General features: G+C 37.7%; 1 pseudogene; it reads right to left on the minus strand.

Annotated features, from left to right (window-relative positions):
- Positions 1 to 11,354: 11,354 nt before the first annotated feature.
- On the minus strand, positions 11,355 to 13,144 carry LOC101414039 (golgin subfamily A member 7 pseudogene; annotated as a pseudogene).
- Positions 13,145 to 14,358: the final 1,214 nt, after the last annotated feature.

The following is a 14,358-nucleotide window of genomic DNA, read 5'->3' on the forward strand; positions in this document are numbered from 1 at the left end:
TGTTAGCGGTGGTGATGCCAGTTTTGATGCTGGCCATAGATGCAGCACCTGCAACAGCACAAGGCCAGGTCACAACTTCTACGAAAGGGATGTGTGTTCTGATGACCCCTAAACACAACGCACACATGCATGTATCCACCCACATATACATACACCTGCACACACCCTCCATGCTCTCCCCACACCTGCAACGACTCACAAGATGGACACACTCCACGTACACGTGGATCATACAGCGCAAACCCATATACCCAAACCTGTACTAGTCTAAAATTTAAATATCAGTTTTTTATCTCAAAAGTTTTCAAATGTATATAAAAACTGAATTATGCTTTCTCTGGCCCTGTCTCTCTTGGTGGGGGTGTGGGGGAGACGCAGGAGAGCTCATCCCCCTGGCCAGTGCCCCAAGCGGAGCTTGGGCTGGCTGCTAGGTCACTTAGCCAGACCAGAAACTGCGTCTTAAACTTTCTTCCAAAATTCTTAAACAGACCATCTTTGAAGCCATAACCTCTTCCTGCCACCTGCCTTCAGACCAGCTGCCATCACCCCTATCCTTGCTGGAAAGAGGACTCAAAATCTCTGCTGCCACCACGGCTGGTAGCGTGACCCCGTTACTATCCTGGGTCTCCTCCATTGTCCACCCTCCCTCACCCCCTGGCCCAGCACATCCCCCTGCTCCTCTGCTCGCACAACCCTTCAGCAGCTTTCGGTCTCCTACAATTTCTTTTTAACCACTGCCTATCTCTGTGTTCCCTCTCTTGATTCAGTCTGCTAGATCAGGAATCATCTTTATTTAATGAGCTTTATTCCTGTCAATATGCAGGGAGGGATTTAATGAGAACTTACGATATTCTCACCACTGCTGCCTTTCATTGATCAAGGCAGAGAAACCATAGAATATTTGGTTCAGAGAATATTTCAGTCAGAGAACCGAAAGAAAAAAAAAAATACAGAGTAGACATGTCTAGAGAGGGAAGATCTATAGAACTATTTAATGTATCTTCCTATAAAAGGACTTCTGGTTTACACTGGACTTGGAATGAATCACTTCCGCTAAAGTCTTTAAGATGTCACCACTCAAACTACCTAAGAAGGCAAATGTCTGCTATAAGAAATGCTACAAGCCATTTTATCAAACCAAGCCTGCCTCTTTGGGTCTACCATGAATCAGTCATCCAAACAGAGAGAAACTTTTCTCTTAGACCCGATGATTACAGAAAATGGAGGTGCAGGATTAAACTTTCACATCTAATATTTTAAAAAGTATTACCAGCAACTCCAGGTTCATTTTTAATTTCTCAATGGAAGTCATTATTGATACATTTCTCTTAAAAGAATAAAGGCTGCCTAGTAACATTTCTTATAAAGTGAATTTGTATGAAGTTTTTTTCTGTTTTTTCCTCTGGTTTCTAATATTGAAATGGCATTATCTAAAAGCTATTCATATCATGAATCTTTTTAAGTATGGTTAAAAATGAAGTATGAGTTGTTAAATTCAAAGGATGTAAGCCAATGTTTTCTGTTTGTGCTTCAAGCATTTTTCCTCTGCAGCTTGACTCATACTATTCCCTTCATCTAGAATGTTCTTCCTACATATCTCCAAATCTCTATATTCTTTAAGCAAATTTAAAGGCACTCAACCTTTCCAGCTTCAAATGCTTCGTTCTCCAGTCTTTACTGACTTCTCCATTGGGAGTCGTCTCCCTCACTTCTGCACACTTTCAAATGGGAAAGAGCAACTTTGAGGTGTTTGTTCAGTCTTCAAAAGTAGGGTGTCCTGGCAAATCAGGCTTGCATTCTTTTTTTAAAAACAGTTTTCTTGAGATATGATTCACATACACTATAAAACTCATCCCTTTATAGTAAACAGTGCAGTGATTTTAAGTACCGAGTTGCCCAGGCATCAGCATAATTTTATTTTAGAATATTTTCATTCTCCCCAAAAGAAACTCCATACACAGTATACATTAGCAGTCACTCCCATCCTACCCACCCCCCAAATTCTAGGCAACCAATAATCTACTTTCAGATTCTATAGATTTGCCTATTCTGGACTATTCATATAAATAGAATTGTACACTATGTGGCCTTCTGTGTCTGGCTTCTTTCACCTAGCATAATGTTTTCAACATTTATCCATGTTGGCACATGTATGACTCTTTCATTCCTTTTTATCCATTGTATGGATATACCATATACCACCTTTTGTTTATCCATTATCCTTTTGGACGTTTGGGTTGTTTCCACTTTTTGGCTATTATGAATAATGCTCAATGAACATTCATGCACAAGTTTTTGCATGGACATATGTTTTCATTTCTCTTGGGTAGATACCTAGAAGTGGAATTACTAGAAGTGCTAACTCTATGACTAACATTTTGAGGAACTGCCAAACTCTTTCAAAATGGCTGTACCATTTTACGTTCCTACCAGCAACGTATGAGGGTTTCAATTTCTGCACATCCTTGCCAACACTTGTCATTGTCTGCCTTTTTGATTATCAGGCTTGCATTCTTAGTCTGAAGCTTTATTTCAGGAAACAGGTTTGAGGAAAAGTAGGGAATCTGGAAAACTTACCTCAAGAAGCTTTTTCCATAAAGCTGTCACAGTATCTGACTCTTGAGGAGGGACAGCACATGGGAAGAAAAGAGCTGCTATGTCTCAGAACAGGGAAGCCCTTTGCAATTTCCGCACAGTGCCAGGACTCGTGAATGGGGCACCTTTGGTCAACTATTTTCCAATCCTTGGTGTTCTCATGGGTAAATGCAGAGGGAACCCTATTATTCATTAAAATGAAAGGGGGGAAACGGACTTGGCCCAGTGGTTAGGGTGTCCGTCTACCACATGGGAGGTTTGCGGTTCAAACCCTGGGCCTTCCTGACCCGTGTGGAGCTGGCCTATGCGCAGTGCTGATGCGCGCAAGGAGTGCCGTGCCACGCAGGGGTGTCCCCGCATAGGGGAGCCCCACGCACAAGGAGTGTGCCCCATAAGGAGAGCCGCCCAGCATGAAAGAAAGTGCAGCCTGCCCAGGAATGGCGCCGCCCACACTTCCCGTGCCACTGACGACAACAGAAGCGGACAAAGAAACAAGACGCAGCAAATAGACACAGAGAACAGACAACCAGGGGAGGGGGGGGGAATTAAATAAATAAATAAATAAAAAAGAAAGGGAACATGAATGTGAACATAACTGCAAGCTCTCAGGAAGAACAGGCACTCAACATTACCCTCAGAGAACGTTCTTTTTCTTAATTAAATATTTTTTCTTAAAGAAGTTTTAAGTCAACAGAAAAATCATGAAGAAAATATAGAGTCCTCTTTTACCCTATAAACGCTCAGTTTCCCTTATTATTAACATTTTGCTTTAGTGTGGTACCTTGGTTACAATTTATGAAAAATTTTGTTGTAATTATGCTATTAACTGTAGACTATAGTTTACATTAAGGCTCACTGTCAGAGTTATAGTCCTATGCTTTAAAAGATTCTTTTTATTCTAATAATATACATATAACCTAAAATTTCTCCATTTAATTACATTCAATTATATAATTCAGTGGTATGCATTTCATTCAAAATGTTACACTACTATCAAAACCATCCATTACTAAAATGATTCCATCACCCCAAACAGAAATTCAGTACCAATTAACTCCTTTACCATCCCTGGTAAACTGTATTCTAGTTTCTGAGTCTATGAGTTTGCTTATTCTAATTATTCCATATCAATGAGATTATACACTATTTGTCCATTTGTGCCTGGCTTATTTCAGTCAACATGATGTCTCTATAATTCACCCATGTTGTTGCATGTATTAGAACTTCAGTCCTTTTTATGGCTGAATAATGTTCCATTGTATATATACATGCTACATTTTATTTATCCATTTATGGGTTAATAGAAACTTGGGTTGCTTCTATCTTTTGGCAATTGTGAATAATGCCATTATGAATATTGCTGTGCAAATATCTGTTTGAGTCCCTGCTTTCAATTTTTTTAATATATGTGAGATTTATGAATCATGTGCTAATTCTGTCCTTAATTTTCTGAGGAAACCACCATCTTGCCTTCAAGGTGACTGCAACATTTTCCGTTCCCACCAAAAATGAACAAATGTACAGATTTCTCCACATCCTTTCCCATACTTATTTTCCATTTTTGGCTAGTAACCATACTAGTGAGTATGAAATGGTTATCTTACTGTGGTTTCGATTTGGATTTCCCTAATGGCTAAAGATGTTAAGCACCTTCTTACGTGTTTATTGGCCATTTGTATATCTTCTTTGGAGAAATGTCTTTTCAAGTCCTTTGCCCAAATTTTTAAAAATCAATTTTATTGATACATATTCATAAAGCATACAGTCCATCCAATATGTACAATCTATGGCATCTGGTATAATCATAAAGTTGTGCATTCATTACCTCAATCAATAGTAAAGTGCTTTCATTACACTAATAATAATAATAAACAAATACAAAAAACTCTACTACTTAATAATCATCTCTCAATCTCTCTATCCTTCACCTGCCATACATAGCTGCTATTCTGCTTCTATTTTATTTGTGCCTATATTTTATATAGATGGAGTCAAACAATATGTGGTACTTTTTGTCTAGTTTCTTTGACTTAGTATATTTCTTTTTTTACCCTTAATGGAATTTATCAATATATTATTATACACTACTGTCCAACCATTGCTTTGGTTGTGTTTTTGCCTGATATTAACATCTTGTAACATTAATATACATTTGTTCTGTTTCAAAGATAAACAGTATTACACATGCAATGTTACCTATTCTCATATTTCACATGAGGTTTCGCTATGTTATACAGTCTCATGTTACATTTTTAAACTTTTCCTCTAATATTATACCTGACCTCAGACTTTCCCTTTCAACCACTATCGTACACGTATATTAGCCTTGCTAGTTACAAACACTATGATGTGCTTTCACCATTTCTATTCTTTTCCAAAGATTTATGAACAACTTTTTTCCAATTCTGCTCAGATGAACTCTCAATTTTCCATTCTCTACCCTCATTCTATTTTCTGGCGACTTATTCTAGTTATTAACTCCATGAGTTTACACAGTACATTTCATGATGGCACAATCATAGAGTATTTACCCTTTTGTGACTGGCTTGCTTCACTCAACATAATATCCTCCAGGTTCATCTATATTGTCCTAATCTTCACGACTTCATTTCTTCTAATTGCTGCATAATATTTCATCATGTTTATCCATTCACTGACTGATGGACACCTGAATTATTTACTTCTTTTGGTGATTGTGAATAACACCGCTACCAACATCAGTGTGCGACTGTCTGTTTGTGTCACTGCTTTCAGTTCTTCTGGGTATAGACCCAGCAGGTACTGCCAGGTCATGTGGCAAATCAACTGCCAAATAGCCCTCCACAGTGTCTGTACCATTCTACATTCCCATTAAAAGAGAATAACTGTTCCTCTCTCTCCACATCCTCTCCAATTTGCATTAATAGTTTTCTCTCTTTTTAATAATGGTCATTCTAATAGTTGTGAAATGATATCTTATTTAGCATTGGTTTGCATTTCCCTAATTGCTAGTGATGTTGAACATTTTCTTATGTTTTTGTTTTTTGTGTTTTTTGTTTGTTTGTTTGTTTTGCCATTTGGACAAATGTCTGCTTAAGTCTTTTGCCCATTTTTTAATTGAGTCATTTGTCTTTTTAGTTGAGTTGTAGAATCTCTTTATATATTATGGATATTAATCCCTTATTGGATATATGATTTCCAAATATTTTCACCCATTGAGTCAGCTGCCTTTTCACCCTTTGGACAAAGTTCTTTGAGAAGCAAATGTGTTTATTTTTGAAGAGGTCCCATTTATCTAATTTTTCTTTCATTGCTTGAGATTTAGGTGTAAGATTTAAGAGACCCCCACCTACCACAAGATCTTAAAGACATTTTCCTACATTACCTTATAGTAGTTTTAGGGTCCTGGGTTTTATAGCAGCTAAGTCTTTATCCATTTTAAGTTGAGTCCTGTATAGGGAGTGAGATAGGTGTCCTCTTTCATTATATTTGTATTAGATATCCAATTCTCCCTGCACCATTTGTTGAAGAAACTGTTTTATCCCAGTACAATGGATTTGGCACATTTTTGTCAAAAACCAGTTGGCCATAGAAGTGAAGGTCAATTTCTGGACTCTCAATTCTATTCCATCAATCAATGTGTCTCCTTATGCCAACACCATATAGTTTTGACCACTGTAGCTTTGTAACATGTCTCAAGGTCAGGTAGTGAAATTCCTCCTTCATTGCTCTTCTTTTTTAGGATGTTTTTGGCTATTCAGGTGTCCTTTCCCTTCCAAATAAATTTGGTAATTGTCTTTTCTGTTTCTGTAAAGTAGGCTGTTGGAATTTTTATTGTAATTGCATTGAATCTATAAATCAGTTGGGGTAGGATTGACATCTTCACTATACTTAGTCTTCCAAATGATGAACATGGAATGTCTTTCTATTTGTTTAGGTATTTCTTTGATTTCTTTTAGCAGCATTTTGTGTTTTTTGAATAGAGGTTCTTTACATTTTTGGCTAAATTGATTCCTAGATATTTGAGTCTTTTCATTGCTATTATAAATGGGTTTTCCCCCTGATTTCTTCCTCAGATTGTTCAATACTAGTGTACAGAAACATTTCTGATTTTTGCATGGTAATCTTGTATCCTCCCACTTTGCTGAATTCATTTATTAGCTCAAGTAGCTTAGTCATAAACATTAAGGAATTTTAAAAATATAGGATCATGTTATCTGTGAATAATGAGAGTTTTACTCTCTCTTCTCCTATTTGGATGCCCTTTTTTTTTCTTGTCTAATTGATCTAGCTAGAATTTCTTATACAATGTTGAATAACAGCAGTGACAATGGGCATCCATGCCTTTCCCAATCTTACAGGGAAAGCTTTCAACCTTTCCCTTTTGAGTACAATGTTGGCTGTGGTTTTTTCATATATACCCCTTAATTTTGAGGAACTTTCCTTCTATTCCTATCTTTTGAAGTGTTTTTATCAAGAAAGGATGCTGTATTTTGTTGAATGTCTTTTATCAAGAAAGGATGCTGTATTTTATTGAATGTCTTTTGTGTATCGCTTGAAATGATCATGTGATTTTGTCCCTTCAATTTGTTAATACAGTGTATTACGTTAATTGAATTTCTTGTGTTGAAGTACCTTTGCATACCAGGAATAAATCCCATTTGGTCGTGGTGTATAAGTCTTTTGATATGCTGTTGGATATTTGCAAATATTTTGTTGAGAATTTTTGCATCTATGTTCAGTAGAGATTTGTCTGTAATTTTCTTTTCTTGTAATATCATTATCTGGCTTTCGTATTAGGATATGATGTTGGCTTCATAAAATGTTGGTAATTTTCCCTACTCTTCAGGTTTTGAGGAGTTTAAGCAGGATTGGTGATTTCTATTTGAAATACTTGGTAGACTTCACCTGTGAAGCCACCTGGTTCTAAACTTTTCTTTGGTGGGAGATTTCTGTTAACTAATCCAATCTCTTTAAATTAGTGATTAGTTTGTTAAGTTTCTATATTACTTGTGGAGTCAGTGTACGTTGTTTGTGTGTTTCTAGGAAATTTATCCATTTCACCTATGTTGTCCAATTTATTTGCATATTATTATGGCATAATATCTTCCTATGAATCCTTTTATTTCTGAGGGACTAGTCATAAGATCTCCCCTTTCATTTCTGATTTTATTTATTTGCATCTTCTCTCTTATTTTCTTTGGTAGTCTAACTAAGGGCTTGTCAATTTTATTGATCTTCTCAAATAACCAGCTTTTGGTTTTGGTGATATTCTCTATTGTTTTTACTCAATTTCATTTATTTCTGATCCAATCTTTATTCTTTCTTTCCTTCTGCTTGCTTTAGGATTAGTTTGCTGTTCTTTTTTAGTTTCTCCAGGTGTTCAGCTAAGTCTTTGACTATAGCTCCTTTTTCTTTTTTAATATAGGTGTTAAGGCTACAAATTTTCCTCACAGTGCTACCTTTGCTATATCCCATAAATTTTGATAAGTTGTGTTCTCATTTTCATTTGTCTCAAGATGGTACTAATTTTTCTTAAAATTTCTTTCATGAGAGGTGGGAAATTTTTTAGCCAGTATTTCCTCAAATACTCTTTACACCCCTTTTCCCACTCTTCTCCTTCTAGAACTCTCATGATACATGTAAATGTAAAATCTTTGAATTTAATACAATCAAAGGTTTTCACCCCCAGAAGAAGTGACCAGTTTATAAACATAATCCTTCTTTTTGGAATTCATAAATAATATCAAACTGCTACACTCCACCCTCTGATTTCTGAAAAGATATTGCAATATTTTTTTAAAACTTAAATCAGTAAAACGCTACATACAAAATCACATCATAATTAATCAGTTATAGAAATACAGTTTGTCTTGGGGCAAAGTCCCCTCTGGCTGTAGACCTGTGAAAGTTAAAAATAATTTATCTGCATCCAATATACAAAGAGACAGACATAGGATAAACATTTGCATTATGAAAAGGAGAATTTGGAAGGGAAACATGAGTCACTGGTAGCCTACAATTCTGAAAACCCGCATACTCCAGGGCATACTCCATTAGATTTCAAAGTCTGAGAGTCATTCTTAAGATGATGGCTTCCTCTCATCCTTGGGACCTCATGGGTGCCCACCCTTTCTATAGGCTTGCCCAATGGCCATTTCCTTGGTTCCACCTTCATCAAGCATCTGGATGGTGACTGAACTTCAAACCTCATCCTCAAGAACACTGGGGTGATGGCAACCTCTACCCCAATCTCTGGAGTACAGTTTCAACCCCCTTAGTACAGTGAGGTAGTGGTAACATTCTCCCTAATCTCTGACATAGAGGTGCAGCCCTCTCAGAACAGTGACTTGGCGATTTGGCCTTCCCTATTCTGTGGGGGGTGGGCCCACCCCTCCCAGAGTAATGAAGTATCAACCTCACTCTCCCCAATCTATGTGGAACATGTCCACCCCTCTCAGACCACTGGGCTTTTGACCTCACTCTCCCCAACCCTTGGAGAATGTGCTCCATCTTTTCTGTAGCCTGCAGTAGCAAAACTCTCCCTGAACAGCAGGCTGGAATATTCACTGTCTTCAAATGCCATGGCAAATTCACCCTCTCTGTACAGTTGGGTGGGGTACCTCACTTGGCCCAAGGAGATGTCTTAATTCCAGACCTTAGCTTCCATGGTTTTCCTCTTAAAGCCATTTTCCCTTCCATCTCTTCTCTCCATGTCCCTTTTAGTCCAGGCTGACAGTGGTTTTGTTCATATAGATCTCACAAAAAGCTTTTAGTTTAACATGCAGGAAGCAGGGGTCCAAACCGTCAGACATTAAGACTTTCCACAAGTCTTTTTTGGATAATTCCATTTTCAATCCTGACTTGCAAGTTCCAAGCTTAGTTAATTCCTCAAATGGGACACTGTCATCTTTGGGTTTGATTTCCAGAGGCATGGAATTTCTGGAATGAGTTTCTGTTTGCTTTGTGCCCAACAATTCTGCTATCACCTTATCTCTTTCCTCTAACATTTTGCTATAAGCTGCAAGGAGAAGCCAGGATGTATTTTCCACATTTAGTTTGGAAACCTCCTTGGCTAAATGCCCAATCTTGTAGTTTTCAAATTCTGCCTTCCATATAACATCAAGAGTTAATCTTGCTAAGTTCTCTGCAACTTTAAAACATGAATAGACTTTCTTCCAGTTTCCAATAATAGTTTCATCATTTCCTTCTAAGGCCTTATAAGAAATAACTTTAGGCTCCATATTCCTATCAATAGTCTCTTCAAAGCAATCTAGGCCTTTTCTGTCAAACATCTCACAAAATACCTCCAAAAAAATACCCCTTACCCATTTATAAAACCATTCCAGCATTTTTGGTGTTTGCAAAATTCCCAGTACCATATTCTGTATTAGTCAGCTAAGAGGGGTGCTGATGCAAAGTCCCAGAAATCTGTTGGCTTTTTTATAAAGGGTTTTATTTGGGGTAAAAGCTTACAGTTACAAGGCATTAAAGAGTCCAATTCAAGGTTGCTTTTTCTCACCAAAGTCAATTGCCATATGTTGAAGCAAGATGGTCACCAATCTCTGTGAGGGGTCAGCCTTCCTCTCCCTCAGCTACAGACTGGCATGGGGTTTGTTTCTTTCCAGGTTCAGCTGCTCTTTTTGCTTCACAAGGTCAGCTGTAAACTATTAGGCAAATGGCTTAGCTCTCTCCAGGGCCCCAGGATCAAAATTCTCTCCTATGCTGTGTCTATGGAGTTCTCTCTTCTTTCCTCTGTATCTTCTTCTGTGAGTATCCATTTATATGGCCTGCCAGGGGGCAAGGACTCAACCCTGAGTTACGCCCTACCGATGTGGTTGAATCAAAGTCATAATCTTGATTTAATCAAGTAAAAGTAAAACCTTTGCATTTAATACAAGGGGTATGATACTCAGAGGGACAGTGCAAATTATAAACATAATCCTTCATTTTGGAATTCATAAATAATAGCAAACTGCTATGATGCATATGATGCTGTACTTCATGTTACCATTCAACTCCCTGAGTACCCGCTCAATTTTTTACATTGTTTTCTCTCTCTCCAGTTTCAGTGGTTCTGTCTTCTGCATTGCTTATTCTTTCTTCTATCATTTTGAGTCTACTGCTGTATGCCTCTCATTTGCTTTGATCTCCCCTATTGTGTCTTTCATTCCCTTAAACTGTTATTTTTCTATTCAGGTTTTTAAATTCTTCTTAGTGGTCACCCAGTGTTTTCTTGATGCCCAGCTCTGAGGTTGGCTATCCCATCATAACCAGGTTATAGGGCCAGATGGAAGGGAAAGGATACCTGGGTATCAGGAACTGATGAAGCTAAAGTATGAGGCCTCTGGATGTAACTACCAGCAGGTATGCAGCTCACTAGATGAAGGAGGGGTCTTCCATGAAGCTGGCCATTTAGCAAGTGCCTTTTAAGCACCTATGTGCAAGCCCCGAGACTAGTTCACAGGGAAATTGTGGTTGCTACCTGGAAGAACTCACCCTCTGGTGGAAAGTTAACACTTCTCTTTTGCCAAGCAGCTTATGAGAATTCTCTCTCCAGTGGTGGACTTTGGAGAGGAATCATTTTGGGAGTTCTGGTGATCTCCCAGGGCTTTTCCTTTTCACAGGGGTCTGAATGATATTCAGAGCCCCCATAAGCTTCTAGATGTGCTTTTGGCCTCTCTTGGTCTTTTTTTTTTTTGTTTAAGAAAAGTTTTACTAATGTGTTAATATATCAGCAAAGTTATTGCAACGGGTTTAAAAGGCAGACAGACACACTATTACAGGCTGTAAAGTAACAAAAGGGTTTTATACAATTAAAATATTACACAGACTTATGGGATTTATTGAATAACTAGCCCATAAAAAAATTAAATCTCAAAGATTAAATCCAGTATTAGCACCTACAATATCTCTGAAAGTAAAACTTTTAACCGTTTCATTCTCTCCTAATTTATTTCTTAACTCTCTCCTAAGTACAGTGCTCTCAAGCCCTAAAGATGAACTAAGGGCCCAAGAAGCCCTGATACTAAGAATGTACAGCCAAAAGGACTAGAAATATCGACACAGAATTGGGAGTTTTACTTGGAAATCACTTACTTTACTTGAACCATAAGATTTCTGTGCACTGAATACTGTTTATGAGGAAGGTTTATGATACTTAAGGTTTGCCAGTAAGGATAGTTTTTAAAAATTAGCAATATACAGTATTAGTCCTATCAAATTTTTTCCTCATGAGTTATATTTATAACAAAACTATAATTAAAATATTTATTACACTTGATTACACATTCAGGGACACGGCAAGGAACATTTATGTTTGATGGTTTAGCATCCACTTTATTGTGCTTACTTATTTTTGTAATGAACAAGCAAAACACACATCCTCCCAACATTCATGGTAATGCAATAATAACATAAAGTTCTCCAAAGAAAATAACTAGAAATTGGATTAAATACTGGTTTAATTAGGAATAACTGCTTCAATAAAACAAATAACATTATACATTATTTTTCTAATAAGCTCTAGTTGGAGGAAAAAAACAGCAAAAATTGATCTTTTTAAGATCTAAGTCATGGCAAAACTGGTAGTTCCTTGAAATCTGGGCGATGCATTAGCAAAACCACAGATACAGCCTATCCCTCACCAAAATCCCAGAGAAAAGCATCTTATTATCTTGGGGGAATAAGACTGAACACTGCTGAAGATATGACTTGTCAAAGTCTAAAGTCATCTGGGAGGCTCACCCGAGGAATGAGCAGAACCTATGGTACTGGTGGCACGTAAGAAATCAGCTTTGGGTTGGGCTGACAGCATATTTTATTAAATGGCTTTGAATAGAAAATGAAATACTTCATTGTGTTTGCTCAGAAACTAATCAAAAGATTACAGAGTCCTACACAATTTCGAGACACAAAGTGGATGCTGAACGATTAGAGGTCACCCTGGGTGTGGAATTTTAGAAAGTTAGTCCTTGGAGTAAATGGCACCATGGCTCTGGCAGCAGATACAAAGGAATGATGCTCTGGAGAGGAGGTAGGGGACACTCTGCAATCGGCCAGTGGATAGATGAGGGTCCCAGCTTAAGGTGGGATCTTTATTCTATGGTTTATCTTCCACTGCTCATGCCTGTCTTCATAAATGGTAATTTCAATAACTCGAAGTCCTCTCTCAATGGGATCTGTCAGGAGGAGGCCTTGGGGAGCATATATCTTCTCATTCTGCTCTTGAATGTATTTGGAGACTTTCTTCAGAACCTTCTCATAATGAGTTTCCATGCATAAGAAGATGGTATAAGCTGTTAAACAAGCCAGACAGCCTTCGAGGTATGACTGGCCCCCGAGCTTCTCCGCTTCTGCATAAAGGTTATTTAGTGTTCGAACTGTTTCTTCAAACTGTTGTCTATCAATCCGGTTCTCCAGCTCCGCGGGGAACTTGGTCTGAAACTGGCAGCGTGTGCCACTGCTGTAGTCTCGCTGAATGAAGACCTTCCCGGACACCGGCGCCTGCTGCGGCCTCATGGCGAGGACAGGATCGGCCGCGCCGCCTCCTCTGCCCTCCAGCTGCTGTCGCACCCTCTCTTGATCTTTGACCTGACTTCCTCACTAGGCTTAATCATTTCTAGCTTTGATTTAAAGTGAGATATGTGTGGCTCTTCTTTTCACTTGAACACTTAGAGATCATTGTAGAGTTACTAATTGACCTAATTTCAAAATTGCTGTATCTCAGGGACTAGGGAGACCTGAGGGGAGAGATGGGGAAATGCCTTGTTGTGGAGCAGTCAGAATACACATATTTTTAAGCTTGTCATCTTATATAGGCATGTTTCATAGTACCCCAAAACAATTACATTAGTAACAGATCAACACAACAAAGATAATATTAATGAAAAGGTTTGAAAAATTAAGAGAATTACCTAAATGTGGCTCAGAGACATGAAGTGAGGTCATACTATTTAGAAAAATGGCACCCATATACTTGACCAATATAGGGTTGCCACAAAACTTCAATTTGTAAAAATAATAATAATAATAATACCCATGAAGCACACACACACACACACACACACAAAAGTGAACTGTAGTAAAATGAGATATGCCTGTATTCTATTTCTTCACAAGCAAGTGTGGGTAGTTTGTGTGCTCAAGAATTTGTCAATTTCTCCCATGTTGTCTAATTTGTTGGTGTATAGTTATAGTGCTTTTTATTTCTGTGGGGATGATAGTAATGCCTCCCCTTTAATTTCTTATTGTAGCTGTTTGCATACCTTTTTAAAAATAATTCTGATGTATAATTCACAAAACTTATAATTCAATGTTTGTTAATATTTTTTGCTCATTGCTTGTTTTTGTTTTTTAGTTTTCTTTTTGGCATTTTTTGCTCATTGTCTGCTCATTGTCTGTTTGTTTCCTTTAGGAGGCACTGAGAACTGAACCCAGGACCTCCCATGTAGAAGGTGGTTGCTCAACTTTTGAGCCACATCTGCTCCCCTATTTGCATACTCTTTAATTCTTTGTCAGTCTAGCTAAATGTCTGTTGATTTTATTGGTCTTTTTAAAGAACCAACTTGTCAATTTGCTATCCTTTTTTTTTTTAATTCTTTATTTCATTTATCTCCCCTCCTATTCTTTGTTATTTCCTTCCTTCCACTCACTTTGGGTTTAGTTTTCTCTTCTTTTTCCGGATCCTCCAGTTGCGAGGTTACGTCTCTGATCTGAAATCTTTCTTCTTCTTATAATGTAAGAATTTAGAACTACAAATTTCCTTCTCAGCACTGCATTTGC

The sequence above is a fragment of the Dasypus novemcinctus genome, chromosome 26 (assembly GCF_030445035.2).
Source record: "Dasypus novemcinctus isolate mDasNov1 chromosome 26, mDasNov1.1.hap2, whole genome shotgun sequence".
NCBI lineage: Eukaryota > Metazoa > Chordata > Mammalia > Cingulata > Dasypodidae > Dasypus > Dasypus novemcinctus.